Here is an 18,246-nt window from a genome sequence, read left to right as displayed (position 1 = left end):
ATGGCCAACGTTAAACTTGATTTTTTTTTTCGGATGGACAGACAGACTGACATACACACATACTGACATACTGACGGACAGTTAAACTGCTATATGCCACCCTACCGGGAGCATAAAAAGATAAAGAGAGACAACTCAAAATCAAAAGGTGCATTGTTACTGATTGTTCATAGTTACATAGTTGTTTCAAAATCAATATATTTTTAGTTGTGGCGACCTTGACCTTGGAGATATTGAAGTAATTCTTTCGCGCAACACACCATCCAATAATGGTGAACAAATGAGCCATATGATTTTAAAATCTCACAATGAATCACAAAGTAATGGCCCAGACAAGCTCATTTATGGCCAATTTTGACCTTCGAACTCAAATTGTGACCTTGACATTGGAGATATCGACATAATTCTTTCGCACGACACACCGCCTAACGATGGTGAACAAATGTGCCAAATTCTTTTTAAATCTGACAATGAACTTAACAAAGTTATGGCCCGGACAAGCTCATTTATGGCCATTTTTGACCTTCAAACTCAAATTGTGACCTTGACCTTGGAGATATCGACGAAATTCTATCGCGCGACATACCATCTAATGATGGTGAACAAATGTGCCAAATGATTTTAAAATCTGACAATGAACGACAAAGTTATGGCCCGGACAAGCTTGTGCCGCCCGCCAGCCCACCAGCCCGCCCGCCGACATCGCCAATCTAATAACCAGTGTCCAATAATGGTGAACAAATGTGCCAAATGATTTTAAAATGTCACAATGAATGACATAGTAATGGCCCAGACAAGCTCATTTATGGCCATTTTTGACCATCAAACTCAAGTTGTGACCTTGACCTTGGAGATATCGACGTGATTCTTTCGCGCGACACACCGTCTAATGATGGTGAACAAATGTGCCAAATGATTTTAAAATCTCACCATGAATCACAAAGTTATGGCCCTGACAAGCTCATTTATGGCCATTTTTGACCTTCAAACTCAAATTGTGACCTTGACCTTGGAGATATTGACGTAATTCATTCGCACGACACACCGCCTAATGATGGTGAACAAATGTGCCAAATTCTTTTTAAATCTGACAATGAACTACAAAGTTATGGCCCGGACAAGCTCATTTATGGCCATTTTTGACCTTCAAACTCAAATTGTGACCTTGACCTTGGAGATATCGACGTAATTCTATCGCGTGACATACCATCTAATGATGGTGAACAAATGTGCCAAATGATTTTAAAATCTGACAATGAACGACAAAGTTATGGCCCGGACAAGCTTGTGCCGCCCGCCAGCCCACCAGCCCGCCTGCCGACATCGCCAATCTAATAACCAGTGTCCAATAATGGTGAACAAATGTGCCAAATGATTTTAAAATGTCACAATGAATGACATAGTAATGGCCCAGACAAGCTCATTTATGGCCATTTTTGACCATCAAACTCAAGTTGTGACCTTGACCTTGGAGATATCGACGTGATTCTTTCGCGCGACACACCGTCTAATGATGGTGAACAAATGTGCCAAATGATTTTAAAATCTCACCATAAATCACAAAGTTATGGCCCTGACAAGCTCATTTATGGCCATTTTTGACCTTCAAACTCAAATTGTGACCTTGACCTTGGAGATATTGACGAAATTCATTCGCGTGACACACCGTCTAATGATGGTGAACAAATGTGCCAAATTATTTTAAAATTTGACAATGAACGACAAAGTTATGGCCCCAACAAGCTTGTTCCGCCCGCCGGCCCACCAGCCCGCCCGCCGACATCCCCAATCTAATAACCAGTTTTTTCCTTCGGAAAACCTGGTTAAAAACACAAAGGGCCATAACTCAGCACAAATTGGTGGCTGTCAAAATTCCGTTCTTTACTGATGTACTTAAACTATGAAAGTTATGGAAAGATTCACACAGAAGTAAAAGAGGAAATAATAAATCACATTTTGAGAATATATATTCTTTAGTGGCAAAAAACAGACACAAGGCCATAATTTTGGCAACACTCCACACATCAAAATTCCTTTCTTTAATATCATTTAAACATAAGGCTTCTCTTCAGTGCTTAATCAGCTCAGAAAAGAAGTTGTCCACTCCTGGAGATTTCCCTGCCTTCAGACTACGCACTCTCTCCTCCACCTCTTCCTTTAGTAAGCACGGACAATCGTCAACCACTTTCTGGTCTGTGATCGTACTGACAGAGAAAGCGCGCTGGTCAAAGCAGGTAGTTAAAGTAGTCGCTGGGTTAGATTTGAACAAAATACTATAAACGACCACTGATGATGTGACATAACAACTATGAAATCTGTGCTTTTTGATGAAATTACGCTTGGCGGTTTGGAGCTAATTGACAACTGACCTCTTACAAATGACAACAGACGACACGCCGCTGGGCCAGCTACTACCATAGCTCACCGCATTTTGTACTCAGGTGTGTAAAAAAAGAACCAGTACATTCGTTGAATTCATATCCCCTGAAACATAAATTGAGTTGTGGATGGGTGCAAATCCTTTGATATAAAGGTATACTCATAAATAATAATTAAGTGTATGGTAATTGGTTTATGAATTCTCCTCATTGATATCTAACACCCATGAATTTACATGTTGAAATATGGTATTGCATCTGAGATATAGCCTTGAAAAGTTACATCATACAACAAGAGTGCCAAACTGTCACAAGATACGCCCGTTCGAAGGTTTTGGACACCATGCTCAATGCTTGAAAGTGTCCTCAAGACCTAGTTATTGACCCGGCATGACCCATATTTGAACTTGACCTAGATATCACTTAGATGTAACATCTGACTAAATTTGGTGAAGATCAGATGAAAACTACTTCAATTAAAGAGCGGACAACATGCTTAATGCTTGAAATGCACTATGTGACCTCGTTTTTGACCCGGCATGACCCATGTTCGAACTTGACCTACATATCATCTAGACACAACTTCTGACCAAATTAGGTGAAGATCAGATGAAAACTACTTCAATTAGAGAGCGGACACCATGCTAAATGCTTGAAATGCACTAAGTAACCTCGTGACCTAGTTTTTGACCCGGCATGACCCATATTTGAACTTGACCTACATATCATCTAGACACAACTTCTGACCAAATTTGGTGAAGATCGGATGAATACAATTTGAATTAGAGTCCGGACAAAGTGGCGCCGTTGAAAATGCACTAATTGACCCTATGACCTAGTTTTTGACCCGGCATGACCCATATTCGAACTTGGCCTATATATCAACTAGATGCAACTGCTGACCAAGTTTGGTGAAGATCGGATGAATACAATTTGAAATAGAGTCCGGACAAAGTGGCCCCTTTGAAAATGCACTTATTGACCCTATGACCTAGTTTTTGACCCGGCATGACCCATATTCGAACTTGGCCTAGATATCAACTAGATACAACTGCTGACCAAGTTTGGTGAAGATCGGATGAATACAATTTGAAATAGAGTCCGGACAAAGTGGCCCCTTTGAAAATGCACTTATTGACCCTATGACCTAGTTTTTGACCCGGCATGACCCATATTCGAACTTGGCCTAGATATCAACTAGATGCAACTGCTGACCAAGTTTGGTGAAGATCGGATGAATACAATTTGAATTAGAGTCCGGACAAAGTGATGCCTTCCGCCCGCCGCCCGCCGCCCGCCGCCCGCCCGCCCGCCCGCCGCCAAGGGGTTTCACATAATACGTCCCGTATTTTATACGGGCGTATAAAAACAGCCAAGGGCATTAACTATGAGTTAAGAAAATGCAGGGTTATGGTTATGTTCATGTAACTTCTTTTCATTGATTTCTTCACATCCATGAATTATCATATCTGAAATATAACCATGAAAAATTCCATTGTACAAAAAACAACAAAAGACAATAACTCTAATTTAAGAAATTGAAGGGTCATGGTTCTTAGTCTCCTAATTAATATTGATACACCCATGAAGTTTCATGTTGAAATCTTGCATGGCATCTGCGAAAAAGCGCTAAAATGTTCCATGGTACGGAAACAAACAAAGGGCAATAACTCTTATTAAAGAAAGTTTGAGTTATGTGTATTGTGCATGGCAATTCTCCTTATTGATATCTAGACACCCATGAAGTGCCATGTTGATATCTTACATAGTTTCTTAGATATAGCCCTAACAAGCTTTGTGACAGAAAGATGGACGAACTGACCGACTAACAGACGGAAAAGGCCATTTCTATATCCATCAGCCTTTGCGGGGGATAACAAGGACCATTATTCTGCCAAAAAGTGTTTCAGTTAAAACCTCTTTACAAGCATATACATATAAAAGCCATCCAACTGTGAAAGTTTGAAAAAGATCCACCCAGTAGCAATAAAACAAAAGAGATACACAGCATAAGTTTCGAGACGGACGTTATCAAGGACGAACTTACGGATGGACAGTTTGATTGACAAGTACATTGCTAAATGCCTCCCACTCGGTGGGCCAATAAAATAATAAAAAATGACAAAATTCTGCCAAAACAGGTCAAAGCACAAATTCCTTTCTATATGATTATATTTACATTAAGGTCATTCTACTATAAAAGTGTGAGCAAAATCGGCTCAGCAGTATAGGAGGTCGAGTTAAGTACACACTTTCGAGGCCTAAATAGTTCATTGAAAAATCAAAGCGCTGAAGGCACTGAAGTTGTTTGCAATTGCATAATATAAGATGCAATTCATTTTCCAAAATTAATCACAAGATTGAAATTAACACAAGTAATTCAAATTTATAAAGAGTGAGTCTTTCTCGGCACGGATGCGGCAGTTATCAGGTTTATCGTACCTAAAAAAACTTGCTTGAAAAACGTGGTATTAATCTTGGTATATCAAAAGCAAACAAGAAATTAAGCTGTGAAAGTTTTTTACAAACATCTGGCACAACTTAAGGAGGAATTGAGTACACAAAATATTTGGGCTTATATATTATTGAAAATCATACAATGGGCCATAATTCTGCCACAACTGGTTGCAGCCAAAATGTCTTTACATGTATTTACGAATATTTGCACACCAATGTATTTCAGCTGTGAAAGTTTGAGCATGATCCACCCACAAGTTGAAAACACATTCTTGATATCGGACACAGAAATAAAAAGTCCTTTTATTAATTTAACAGCAATTACTAGGTAAACAACCCAAGTATTCAATTTGGGATTGAAATATTCGATAATTAAGTGTTTCATTACCAGTAATGTCATGGTATCGCCATTTTTAAACAAGAGCACCGCATTACGGATGCCACGCTCGGCTGCGAAAGCTTGTCAGAATTTTTTTTCTTTTTTTTTTTAGAGGTCACAGTGACCTTGACCTTTGACCTAGTGACCCAAAATGGGTGTGGCGTGTAGAACTCAACAAGGTGCATCTACATATGAAGTTTAAAAGTTGTAGGTGGAAGCACTTTGATTTTAGAGGCAATGTTAAGGTTTCTGTTAAAGTTTTATATTAAAGGTCACAGTGACCTTGACCTTTGACCTAGTGACCCATAAATGGGTGTGGCATGTAGAACTCATCAAGGTGCAACTACATATGAAGTTTGAAAGTTGTAGGTGGAAGCACTTAGATTTTAGAGCCTGTGTTAAAGTTTGATATTAGAAGTCACAGTGACCTTGACCTTTGACTTAGTGACCCAAAAATGGGTGTGGCGTGTAGAACTCATCAAGGTGCATCTACATATGAAGTTTCAAAGTTGTAGGTGGAAGCACTTTGATTTTAGAGCCAATGTTAAGGTTTTAGCACGACGCCTACGGCGGACGTGCTGGCTATGACAATAGCTCGGGTTTTCTCCGAAAACAGCCTCGCTAAAAATACATTTTACAAGTAAATGTCTTTAAATGAGACAACTGTCAATAAAATTATAACCGACAAGATGTTTGTCCTAAATATACCCAGTTTTTTTTTCCACTATTTTTAGAATGGGGCTGGTTCACTTTGATTTGGGAAGTATCACGTCTTATGTACTAAAATTTTGTAATTAATCTTGTTAATTTCATGCTAACAAATACTTTATAACAGATAATAAAAGTATTGCAATATGATATTGTATAAGGTTCAACTTAAAGAGCTGGATTTGGAGATAATTAAAATTTGTATTCTTATAATAAAAAAACTTGTTTGAAAAATTTCAATTGGGAATTTGTAGGTCCCATTTGGGAAAATATATATACTTCTTTCAATATGGAATGGGCCCCCATACCGGACCCAAATTTGAACAAAAAAAAACACTGATACCATAGCAGGACAAATATGATTGGTTAATTGTCTTCTGGGCCCTTAATTTTTGCACCATGTAAACTATATTTATTCGGTCAAAAACACACATTCTTTATTTAACATTAAGTTTAACACTATCATTATAAATAAACTGTCAGGGCCCTCAATCTGTCAAATCCACGGCCGAAATTCGGCTGCATCCCCCCCCCCCCCTGAAAAGTATACTTTTTTCCCCTTTTTGGGGGAAAAATTCCCCCTAAAAAAAAAAATTTTTTTTTTTTTTTTTTTTTTTTTTTATAGATAGATGTCTCATGATTATTATATCTCAATTCTATTTTAATTTAATCTTGTCAAACATACTTAATTATGAAATAAGCAATGAATAGAGTGCAAACATGTACAAATGTAATAATTAGATAGTATGTAAAAAATCCCCCAAAAAGGGAAACGCCGCGAAAATTCCCCCTGCTATGGGTAGCGACCCGCTTCCCCTTAAATGGATTGAGGGCCCTGACTGTTCTGTGAATAATTCCATGAAATACCACCCCAAATATACATCAGTGAAATATCGCCCCATATTCACATCAGTGAAATACCACCCCATATTTACATGTACATCAGTGAATTATCATCCGATATTTACACAAATGAAATACCACCCCATATTAACATCAGTGAAATACCACCCCATATTTACATGTACAGCAGTGAATAATCATCCGATATTTACACTAATGAAATACCACCCCATATTTACATCAGTGAAATACCACCCCATATTAACATCAGTGAATTACCACCCCATAATTACATCAGTGAAATACCACCCCATATTTGTTGCGTAAATGCAAAGTTTTTGTTGTTGTGAAAGTTAGTTTTAATTAAGTTACATTTCTAAATAGAAGTGTTATGCAAAATGTGTATGGTTCACGGACGATCATGCCTTTTCCGACCATTCCTGTAGGGCCCCATTTCCGCCCCATTCCCAATCTAAAATCAAAAATTTTAATAAATTAATAAAGAGCTTTTTCATTTATCTTTTGTTAGTTAAGAAAGCTAAAATTCATAAAATGCACAGAAAAATGCTCAAATTTAAGTGCCTGGTTGACCACCACTAGAAGGCCTGTTGGTTTCACATTTTGGCTTGTTGGCTCAAAAGTTATTGAGATCCCTGCATACCACCCCAAATTTACATCAGTGAAATATTACCCCATATTTACAACAGTGAAATACCACTCCACATTAACATCAGTGAAAATAACCTCAATCTTTAATGTTATTTTTTCGTAGCTCCCCCCCCCCCCTTCTCTTTTGTGCGAATGTTTTATCTAGCGCAGTATGGTTCCTTTTTCAGTTATTAATGTTTTTCTGTCCCTGACAACCACAATTGAATGCTGATGGGGCAAAGGTCCTGCAATAAATATTTTATTGAATCTTTATTAAATTTTATAAAATTATTTATTTAAATAATTAAGTAAGCCTTGTTCCAGCATCAAATATATATATATATACGTCTATATACGGCCAAAGTTCAATTACTTAAATATTCTAAATATTCATAGCTACGCAAACATCCTTAATTTTAATTTTGGACTAACATCCTGCGCCTTGTAGATATTGTCAAATGTTTGCATAAAATATACTTTTGTTTACATGGAAGGCAGATTGTTTGAGTGAAATCTACTAATGTTGACATTGAAGGCAGATGCAAACAGCACAAACATGCAAAGAATATGAACATAAGGGCAATTATATCTGCTATCAATTTTCTTGCTGCATACAAGTATGGTAAAAAAATCTAGGCGAAAACATCTGAATAAGAAAACTTCAGTAAAACAAGAGGGTCAACATTCATCCGTGTTGACTGTGAGTACTTAAAAAGTGGATTTCTAGGAATAGCAGTTAATAAAAATTGCATCCCTTTTCTGAATAAGTGACTCTTGACTGACTTCATAGAAATACATGTTGAATGATATTAAGTACAAATCTTTCCCCATCACTACCACTACCATGTCATGATAAAGATTCATAATTATGTATATTGGGCACCTATTATATATATTTCCATGTGAGCTGGTAGGGTGTTGGTAGTGAGATTATGTCTAAAGCTGGACTTTTAAAACACATGATGAGACAGCAAACTTTTCACAAGAAACAGCTTGTAAGATACGATGTATAGATCAGTATTGTACAGTCAGTACTTGGTCCCTAGCCTTTAAAAAGATACACAGTTTTGGATACAATGTCAATGGTATAAGTTAATGTTAACGACTAGACATACAGCATGTGCATTGTGACCAGAGTGTTACTTTTTTATTAAAGATGTTGGTGTTGTTGAATTTTATTTTTAAAGCAGAACCACAAACATTGATAGGATGCAATGTGTTCACATGAGATAGGTTATTTTGGTTAACAGTGAAAATAAAATAAAGTACCAACTTGTCATGATTTAAGATTAGCAATGGTAAGCATCCTTAAACTCCATTCCTGATTGTTTTAATCCAGGCAAAGGCCTGACTGGCCTTGGAGGTATACAAGAAAGAACACAAGAGTGCAAATGGTTCTGTGGCATTCATCTAAAACTTCATGTAACTAAAAAAAACTTGGCAGGTGGTTTTCGCAAGGTTTTATCAAAATCTTCTAAAGAAATTTACCCAGCACCTTAAAGCCATGATTTTGAGAAAAAAATAAAATAAATATGAGTAACAAGAGTCAGTGCATTATCATCATTTTCTTCATCCTCATTATCATTATCACAGTTGTCAAATAATAATCATAATGTCTGTATAAATTTCATAATAATTGTAATCATCACCATCATGACAATCATCATCATCATCACCATCATCATCATCATCATCATCATCATCATCATCATCATCACCATCACCATCACCACCACCACTACCACCATCACCATCATGACAATCATCACCATCATGACAATCATCACCATCATCACCATCATCATCATCATCATCATCATCACCATCACCATCACCACCACCACCACCACCATCACCATCATGACAATCATCTCCATCATCACAATCATCACCATCATCATCATCATCATCATCATCATCACCATCACCATCACCACCACCACCATCACCATCATGACAATCATCACCATCATCATCATCATCATCATCATCATCATCATCATCATCATCATCATCATCATCATCATCATCATCATCATCATCATCATCATCATCACAACCACCACCACCACCATCACCATTACCATCATCATCATCATCATCATCATCATCATCATCATCATCATCATCATCATCATCATCATCATCATCATCACAATCATCACCATCATCATCACCACCACCATCACCATCATCATCAACATCATCGTCATCATCATCATCATTATCGTCATCACTGACTCCACCACCACCACCATCACCATCACTATCATCATCACCATCAGCAGCAGCAGAAGCATCACCATCATGACAATCATCACCATCATCATCATCATCATCACAACCACCACCACCACAATCATCATCACCATCAACATCAACAATATCATCATCATCATCATCATCATCATCATCATCATCATCATCATCATCATCATCATCATCATCATCATCATCATTGTCATCATCAACTCCACCACCACCACCATCGGCACCATCATCATCAGCAGCAGCAGCAAAAGCATCATCATCATCATGATCATTATCATCATCATCATCATCATCCTCTTCCTCCTCATCTTCAACATCATTATCATCATCACCATCATCATCACCACCACCACCACCACCACCATCATCATAATCATCATCATCATCATTATCATCCTTCTCATCATCATCATCTTCATCATTAGCAATGATCATGCTTTTTTTGTCATAAACAGAAAAATACATGTAATATATTATATAATGTATATAAATGATGGGAAGATTAAATATTGTCATTTACAATAGACATTTGTTGTACACCATATAACACTTGCCTGTGTTATATGTTCTTTCGGAAACATACTGTTATAATTTATTGAACATGCTGAGACCATTTTGTGTCAATAATTATCTGTCTTTTTTTTACCACAGACCAACTCCACACAACTCCACAAAACCTTTTTTTGTAATATTATTTATAATTATTATTTATTTAAAAAAAATGTACACATGTTCTTAAATATCATTTATTGTGAAATCCAAATGTTTAAATAAATCATTACCCCAAAAGAATAAATAAATGTTTTACTGTAAAATCTTAGTACATGTATTGAGCATCTGTTTACAGGCTTTTAAGTCTTCTATTTTGATATGACAGAAGTGGTTGCATTTAATTATTAAAGATCTATATGCCTGATCTGATAAAAAAAAATCTACTTGAAATAAGAATTTTATTAAGCAATGTAGCATTATTTTTTGTGTTATACTGCTGTATTGGATGAGAGCGTTTTGTTTCTCATAGATGGTGACTAATTCCCCAGAAGTGGTTGTCACACTCTCCTCATTATTGCTTGTTATTAAACGTTACAATAATCTGACTTGGTCAGTGGCATCACAGTTAGACGCCACAGAAGTGCTTGTTAAGTTTGAGGTCAATGTCAAACTAAAAATGAAGTCTGGTATATAGGATTTCCTAGCAATTGTCAAAATACAATGCCCTTGCATGAAACAAAGCTCTTCATAATCATAATTGATGCAAGATCAAATATATCATTGATGGTTACTCTTAAACAGACAGACAAAAAACAATGACTGGACAGCAAATTGAAATGAAACGTAAGGCAATACAAGGAGCTTTAATAATGACAATTATAACTAGAGCTTTGTCACAGACGTGACAAATACCCCCACATGACGCATTGAAACAGAATATTTTGCATGTTGTCTTAACAAAAAAAGCGAACACCATGCTTAATGTTTAAAACGCACTAAGTGACCCCGTGACCTAGGTTTTGACCCAGCATTGCCCATGTTTGAACTTGATCTACACATCATCTACATACAACTTCTGACTTAGTGTGGTGAAGATCAGATGAAAACTACTTGAATTAGAGAGTGGACACCATGCTCAATGTTTAAAACGTACTAAGTGAACCCGTGACCCCAGTTTTTGACCCGGCATGACCCATAATCGAACATGACCTAGACATCACCTAGATAAAACATCTGACCAAGTTTGGTGAAGATCGGATGAAAACAACTTTAATCAGAGAGCGGACACTTACTACTGAGCGACAGACCGACCGACGGACAGACCGACCGACCGACAGACAAGCTCAACTTCGTTTGGTGGGGTATAATTAACCAAGAACTAGGCCAGAGTGAAAAATCTAAGTACAAAATGAGGTTAATTTCAAGGAGAAACTAAAGATGGGTAAATTTGGTGTAACCAAAATTTAGACCTTCTGAGTTTAAGTTCCAAAGTTGGTCAATGTCATAGTCAAGATGAAGCAGGTGATTTTAGTTTATTAAGAGTGTTCATAAAAAATATCAATGTCAGTGTTTAACCCTTTCCTTGACAGCCATTTAGCCAATAAAAGCCGCTCCAGTTACCACAAGACCTAGCTGCCTGCTGACCAGTGGCTGATAGCCATCTTATCAATATCAGTACCCCATCTTTACAGGCATTATTGGAAAAACGCTGTTTTATGACCCTCATTGCTTTTGAACCTGAAATTCTCATAAAAATTGAAATATTATTGAAAAATACTCAAATGAAAGTTTTAGCTAATAAAATTTCCTTTCCTGTGGTGTAAACTGTATGTTTCTACCTTAATTTATTGGTCAGTTATAGTCATGCAAAGTTGACCGTTGTGTGTTTTACTGCGTTTCAATGCTAATCTACCTCTTTGGAAACGCAACCCTCATTGCCCTTAAACCGGATTTTCTCATAAAAGTTGAAATATTATTGAAAAACACTTAATATGAAAGTTTTAGCTAATAAAATTTCCTTTCCTGTGGTGTAAACTTATGTTTCTACATTATTTTATTCATCAATTATAGTCATGTAAAGTTGACCGTTGTGTGTTTTACTGGGTTTAAATGCAAATCTCTTTCCAGCTCATATAGAAACTTTGAGAAGTTGGTGTGTTGAATCAAATACAAATAATTATATTTTGGAATATTAATTTTTTTCTTTACTTTCCAAACTACAATTCTTTTTTCTTGAAGATTTTTTTATTTTATAAATTCATTCTACAAACCTCAAAATTCATGTAAATTCTTATAAATAACTATAGAAAAACACAGAGTTTCTCAATTAACTTCATTCATTTTCAAAATCAATTGTATTATTTCTTATAAATTTTTTACAATACATGGTATTTCTATTACATTAATTCACCAAATGATTTATAAACATGTATAGGTACCAGTTACAATTTAATTGGATGTTGCATAATGTGCCATGAATATTCATATAATCAATTTGCATTTTGCATTTTATTACCGATCAAAATCCGGCAATGTCGGCGTCTTCAATAAGTCTTCAGTTCGTGTATTTATTTGCAAAATTCCAATTTTAGGCGGCTACTTTATTATCAAATACTCTAGTTTATAATCTGATAGCCGACATATTACTTTATAACCCAGAAGTCGCCGACAAACCCGTGTATTCGTGTACCAAATAACAAAACGCCGAGGTAACATGGCACCCGCGCCAACGTCATCTGAAGACTACTGCTGCGTCTGGTAAACATGTTTATTCAAAGTGTCTAGAACCTGTGTTTCTTATCCCTAAATGTTAGATTAGCACGTGCGCTATTAATTATTATGTTGGTCAGTTCAAAGGCATATTGAAGACCGCCGACTGCGTCTTTGTTTTATTGCCCAATCAAGCACCGATAATCCAATATCCTGTGTATTACGAAACACAAACTTTAGAAAAGCAAGTGTCGCTTGTTAAAACATTTGAGTGTAAATGCCATTAAACATATCGATGTAATTCTCGTATATGATATCGGAAACAAATATTTACGATACAATGGAATCAAACAACAATAAGAATGAAATCGATTTACACCCAAATCATATTATATCCCTATGGAACGTGTTTATTTTTGCGGCATTTTTAACGAGTTATTAATATGTTTTCGGAAAATGTCTAAATTAAATACGGTTTTAGAATAGCAGTTATTTTAGGACATTACGAAATGCCCGAAGCGTGCACATCCCGGAACGTGATATACGCATGTCAAATGGTAAACCCTTGTCTTGATTGGTCGCCAATTGCATCATAACTTTAAATAGCAACATTACCTGATGTTTACTCGACAGTTTAGAAAAATGATGAACGTATGTGTATATGCATTTCTGTTACACTTAAAACGTCATTTTAAGCATTTAAATAGCAAATTAAATCATTCCTCGTAAAAACACGTATATATCAGGTAATACATAGGGTAGTAGAAATGCGTAGATAACAGGGAATCGATACAGGCGTAGATAAGCGTATTTGACAGGGAATCGATAGGGTCGTAGAAACGCGTACCTGTTAAGGAAAGGGTTAAGCATTGTAGAAAGCGAAAATGTTGTTAGATGGAATGCCTAAATTTTAGTTAACCCTTTCCCACTCAAAGCAATGTAAAAATGGCTTTGTGAAAACAGCATAAAACCAGAACAGCCTGTGAGTAACTCGCAGGCTGTTCAGGTTTTATGCTGTTTGCTGCTGATCAGTATTTAAGAGTTTGAAATGAAGCCTTTTAAACTTGCATCTAGTAAGATAGGTCTTTATTTAAATTTAACTTTCTGAGGGAATAAAAAAAGCGTCAAAATATTTATCTAAGTGGTAAAGGGATAAACAACAACAACAACAACTTTTATTTTGCAATAAAGCTTATACAAGCTCTTAGCCTATATAAGCTCTTAGCCTACAAGAGATTGGACTCTGCAGCCTACAATAGATTGGACTCTGCATTAGTGTAAACCAAAAGTAGGTGAGCGTCAACAGCAACATGCAGTAAGGTTGATATGGGTGTGTTGGTAGTGTTCAAGTACAAAATCCATGCAAGTAAGAAAGATTTGTGTTCACCGTGTAGAGATGGAAGGATGGGTCAATCACTATGTACCTCCCAAATCAGTCAATGCAGGGGCATACACAATATTTTTGGTCTACTCATAAATATAATAATTTTAGAACAAGACACATGTTGCTGTCACTTATTATTATTGTGATCAACGGAAATAACCACTGGTGAGGAGCGTCAAGCCTATCTGGTAAACAGAAGGGCATACTTAAATGTTGACTGTGGAGAATAGATAGCTAAGTATTACAATCTATGGAAGGGAATATCCGCCAGTCCATTCATGTTACCAAATGACAATTACATATTGCTAAATGACAATTGCATACTGCTAAATGACAATTGCATTTTGCTTTATTTTATTTGTTACAAAATAACTGCGCCTTCCTTGAGTTTTTATGCTTGTTTTCTATCAGTCAGTGAAATGTTGCGTGCATATTTCTTTTTAATGTTTACTCGATGTATGTTAATCATGCATTCTTTCGAATTAATGACAAATGAATTATTTCTGTTAAATTGCTCATGTGGCTATCTTCTTGTTGCTGAACTATTATCATTTCAACACTTACTTTTTGCTAGAAACGGGCATTTTTTGTAAGTTCTACTAAGCGAAATGAATAAGCACAAGGCAGCAGCTCACATGAAGTAAGCCGAATGCCGAATGCATTAAGACGAATGCATTAGTAATACTGAATTCATATACGACGGAGAACCAGAGTTTTCTGTAGTTTTTGGTAGTTTTCGTAAAAGGTTAATATTTACAACGGTGTTGTTTTATACATCTACCAGATGAATTACTGTACTGCGTCGTTTCGAACGTATTTTCCACTGTTCTTATTCAGGTAAAGGTTACTTGTTTATTGTACTTGTTTATAAGGTAAATTGCATACGATTGTAATCCCTATTTGGAACGTTGAGTTGTCATTTGGTTTGTGATTAAGGTCTATTTGAAGTTAATGGGCGTAATCTTGTTTTCATTTACACGTCATACGGCCATAGTATCATTGTACCGCAGGTGGGTTACGATGATCAAAACATCTTACTATTGGCTTGTTTGAATTTAACTATTTATTAGCCGGATTTTTTTCGAAAAAATCTCGGCTTATAGATTGATGTTGTCGGGCGGGCGGGCGGGCGGGGTGGCGGCGTGCTCGAAAATGTTAAAGTTCTTATTTCATGGTATAACTTTGGTATGCTTGGACCTAGAGTCTTCAAACTTGACATGAAGGTTGGCCAGGATTAACAGATGACCACTGGTCATTTCAAGGTCATTCATTTGAAGGTCAAGGTCACTGTGACCTTCAATATAAAAAATGTTAAAGTTGTTATAACTTTGGTATGCTTGGACCTAGAGTCTTGAAACTTGACATGAAGGTTGGCCATAACTAGTTAGTAACCACTGGTCATTTCAAGGTCATTCATTTGAAGGTCAAGGTCACTGTGACCTTGAATGTAAAAATGTTAAAGTTCTTATTTCATGGTATAACTTTGGTATGCTTGGACCTAGAGTCTTCAAACTTGACATGAAGGTTGGCCAGGATTAACAGATGACCACTGGTCATTTCAAGGTCATTCTTTTGAAGGTGAAGGTCACTGTGACCTTCAATATAAAAATGTTAAAGTTGTTATAACTTTGGTATGCTTGGACCTAGAGTCTTGAAACTTGACATGAAGGTTGGCCAGAACTAGTAAGTAACCACTGGACATTTCAAGGTCATTCATTTGAAGGTCAAGGTCACTGTGACCTTGAATGTAAAAATGTTAAAGTTGTTATAACTTTGGTATGCTTGGACCTAGAGTCTTGAAACTTGACATGAAGGTTGGCCAGAACTAGTAAGTAACCACTGGACATTTCAAGGTCATTCATTTGAAGGTCAAGGTCACTGTGACCTTGAATGTAAAAATGTTAAAGTTCTTATTTCATGTTATAACTTTGGTATGCTTGTACCTAGAGTCTTCAAACTTGAAATAAAGATTGGCCAGTACTAGAAGATGACCACTGGTCATTTCAATGTCATTCATTTGAAGGTCAAGGTCACTGTGACCTTAAATGTTAAAATGTTAAAATTGTTATAACTTTGGTATGCTTGGACATAGAGTCTTCAAACTTGACATGAAGGTTTGCAAGCACACTTAGATGACCACTGGTCATTTCAAGGTCATTCATTCTAAGGTCAAGGTCACTGTGACCTTGAATGTAAAAATGTTAAAGTTCTTATAACTTTGGTAGGTAAAAATGTTAAAGTTCTTATTCCATGTTATAACTTTGGTATGCTTGTACATGCATTCAAAACATAACACAAGGTTTGCTTATGCCTTGAAAAGTACTTACATTTCATTTTGACCTTTGAACAATATTTCAGTAATTTAAGTATTGCATTGACAAAAACACGAAAGGTACTTTCCTGTCATTTAAATCAAAAATCCGGCTTCAATGCGGTCATCTCCGACCGCGGAACTCTTGTTTTATACTGTTTTCATCGCATATCTTCGTAACACTGTCTTTATCTAATAAAATCGTACCTAGGTTGGTAAAATTGTATCTTATTCAAATTATTCATTTTAATTGTTTCTTACTAGTTTATCCCCAATACGGCATGGAAATCCATTTACAGAGCTACCGTAGGTCTCCACGTATAGCGCGCAGTGTTTTACCTCCAAAATTCAAATTAAAAGGCTGGTGCGCGCTATACATTGATACAACGCTATCCTGGCTGCTAAATTGGTAAAAAAAATGTTGTGTAATCGTAAATAATCAAAATGGCCACCATGTTTTTTTCCAGAAAACTACCACCCTATAATCATACAGACTGAGGGGCCATTGTCGAAACAACAAGAAGTCGCTACTGGTAGATATGAATGCGGTAGAAGAAGTTTTGGTCAAAAATAAATTTGTTTGAATAAACTTGCGGACATTTCTTTGTTTGTGTTTTTCACTTCTTTATTGATGAATTCCGATGGGGATTGTTTATTTTGGAGAGCAGGCAAGGGTAGGTGCGAACGAGGTCTTTTTTGCAGGTAACGGTAGGTGTGAAAGGGGGTCATTTTGCACTTCGTAATTGGCAGATGTTATTGAGTAATATGTGCCACGACTTGTTAAGATGCTAATTGACATTTGAGACACTAATTGACACTTGAGAACGTGAAGATATGCAATTGCATTTTGTGTGTATAAATATTAAACGTTCAACAGTGGTGTACCTCAACAACTGTATCCCTGTATCCCATGCGACATTCAAATTTACCGGTAATGCCCATGCTTTCCCCGAGAAAAAAATCACACGATGTACTCTAATTCTTATTTTCTCACGTTTTTCACGAAATGCACGTGGACTGTTAATCTTTTGCTAGAAAATTACAAAATTGTCAGAAAAGTACAGTGCTATGCAACCCATGCTCCTAATCATAATGACGCTTCCTATTGTGAATGCTTAATTAAGCTTTCCAATGCCCCGTATTATTGGATTGTGCAATTGTAAAATGGCGGCCATTTTCGGTCCGATTTGGTGGTTTTATTGTCTTTAAATTTTTTTTTCTCCATTTTTGCATTTAAAAAACAGCCTGCGCGCTATACACGGGAGCGCGCTATACGTGGAAACCTACGGTAATTAAAATGGAAAGCAATGTGATAAAACAAGTATGCACAGTTACCTCATTAACGAACAAAAATAATTATGTTTTCTGGAATTTAATGGTTTCTCTTTTTCATTTCAAATGTTTATATTTCTGATACTGTTTTATACTATAATCAATTTATGTTGACCATCTTACAGCTATTTCTGTATATTGGGTTCGAGATGACTTTGGAAAGGTACCAGTTGACCAAAAAACAGGTATAAGTTGACCAAAATGGGTTTGAGTTGACCACAGTACGGATTGAACAGTTACCGTATTTTACCATGCATAGCGCGCAGTTTTTTGCCTTCAAATTTCGAAATAAAAATTCGGCGCGCGTAATACATTGACACAACCCTTTTAGCTG

At 36.4% G+C, this 18,246-nt stretch overlaps 1 long non-coding RNA gene across 2 annotated transcripts in view; it reads left to right on the top strand.

Annotated features, from left to right (window-relative positions):
- The first annotated feature begins 15,410 nt into the window (after positions 1 to 15,410).
- The window catches only part of LOC127864402 (uncharacterized), a 97,312-nt gene continuing 94,476 nt past the window's right edge, over positions 15,411 to 18,246 (top strand). The window contains exons 1-2 of one of the 2 annotated variants that reach the window (XR_008041880.1): positions 15,414 to 15,546; positions 15,848 to 15,938. This is a non-coding gene — a long non-coding RNA (uncharacterized LOC127864402). Of the gene's footprint in view, positions 15,939 to 18,246 lie in introns of both variants that reach the window. The other variant, XR_008041879.1, reaches the window with a different exon arrangement.

This window comes from Dreissena polymorpha, chromosome 1, assembly GCF_020536995.1.
Source record: "Dreissena polymorpha isolate Duluth1 chromosome 1, UMN_Dpol_1.0, whole genome shotgun sequence".
In the NCBI taxonomy this organism is placed as follows: domain Eukaryota; kingdom Metazoa; phylum Mollusca; class Bivalvia; order Myida; family Dreissenidae; genus Dreissena; species Dreissena polymorpha.
The sequence above is the reverse complement of the archived record's forward strand: the minus strand, read 5'-3'. Positions and strand labels throughout refer to the sequence as shown.